Genomic DNA, 1,841 nt, shown 5'->3' with positions numbered 1-1,841 from the left:
GGGGGGGAACACACAGACGACACACAGCAAGTTGAGGGTCACTCTAGCACTAGAACCCCGGTGTCTAGAGTCCTGGCCCAATGCTCTTTTCCCTCACCCTATTAGCTGATTGTGAAGGGCCTTGAATGCCATGCCAAGGAGACTGGCCTCAGAGAAACATGGCACGTTTGAGCAGGAGAGGACCAAGGTCAGAGCCGCACAGCGGCCCAGGCTGCACTTAGGGCGGGGGCGGGGTGGGGGGAGGAGCATACCCCTCCCGCTCCTCTCCTTCTGGGGGTTGGGCTGCGGAGTGGGGCTACCCTTAAGACCCAGGGTCCTACCAGGCCTTCAATAAGCTGCTCTTGCAAATCGGCCCACCATTGAAATGCAGTTGAAGGGAAAGCTGGCTGCTCTTTTTTTATTTGGGGAAAACCAGTCAGGGGACTTTTGTACGCAAAGAGAAATGGAAATCTCCCTTGAAATGGAGAAGTTGAGGACAACAAAGAGACAAAATGGAAAGGCTGAGCTTATTATGTTAATGGCTTTTCTTGAGCTGGAGCTGGGCTGGGCCCAGGGGCCTCTCCTCTGGGTTCCTGCCAGAAACAGGGGAGAGGCAGCCTCTCGGCTCTGGAGAGGCCAGGAAGTGGGTTCTGGTGTCCAATCTTAAGTTCCTTCCTCTTTATTACACGCAGCGTTCCCCAGTCTTGAGGCCCCAAATCTCCCAGTTTCTGCCATGAACTAACCACGCTCTTGTTTACTTAACATTTTTCTGTAGAGCTACTCGCTTGTAATAACCTATATTTTAAAAAATATTTATATTGCTATGTCAATGGAAAATCAACTTCATTTCCATAAAAGTAAACACAAGGAAAACAAAACAATGTGATTAAATTCTGGCTAGATTCTGTTGCCTGTTCTGCCTTTGTCAGAAAAGAGAGATTGGCAAGGTGTTAGAGAACTTTTAAAGGTATACGAGAAACCACCTGAGGCTTTCCTTGATGTAATCAAAGGAATGAAAGGATAACCGAAAATGGAGTAATTATCTCACGAGGTGGTTCAGTTACTTGATGCCTTTGTGTGAAACAGCTAAAATAAGCTGGGGTTCCACCACTGATACTAGCCAAACTTTGGGAAATGCTTTGGACGGGGTCCTGCCCTCCCATCCGTTGGCTGAGTGAGCTTGGGAAAGTTCCACAACTTCTCAGAGGCTCTGATGCCTCACCTGCAAAATGGGTATGTTAGCAGAACCTCCCGGCTAGGCATCAGGGGGATGCAGGGGTATAAGGCATGAGAAACCCTTAAGCCACTGTGCTCTTTGAAAGGTGAGAATGGTAAGAATAATAATGCGGCTATCAGGAAGGCTTTGGCAAAATCCCGTTAACTTGAAGCTTCTAATATTAGGGGTGTTTTGGAGAACTGCGTGAGTGGTCTGGTGTTAGGTCCGGAGCCGAGAGAGACACACACGAAGCCTCACATGTAGCAAAATGCTGTTTATTTTGAGCATCTGGCTGCAGATGGGTGGAGGCCAAAGAGCGTCCACAAGAGAAACACGGAGAGCCTTGGGTTTTATAGAGTGTTTTTCTGGGAGGAGTAAGTCGGCCAGAACAGCTGTTTGTAATTAATTCTTTTTCAAACACCCAGCTCCGAGGACCCTGCCCCAGTCACATCCATCCTTGGGCTCTGGAGTCATCCTTACCAGGAGAGTTAGGGAGGGATAAACTTCGTCTCTGTCAGGGAGGGAGGGAGAAGGAATGCTGGCTACCACTGTCTGTAGATTTACGAAGTCTGGGGCTCTCCAGACTCCTGCAGCTATTGTTTTACGAGCCCAAGTTTTGCATTAACTGCATTCTGTCCTACACATA

This window comes from Eulemur rufifrons, chromosome 7 (assembly GCF_041146395.1).
Source record: "Eulemur rufifrons isolate Redbay chromosome 7, OSU_ERuf_1, whole genome shotgun sequence".
Classification (NCBI taxonomy): Eukaryota; Metazoa; Chordata; class Mammalia; order Primates; family Lemuridae; genus Eulemur; species Eulemur rufifrons.
This window is presented reverse-complemented; position numbering follows the sequence as displayed.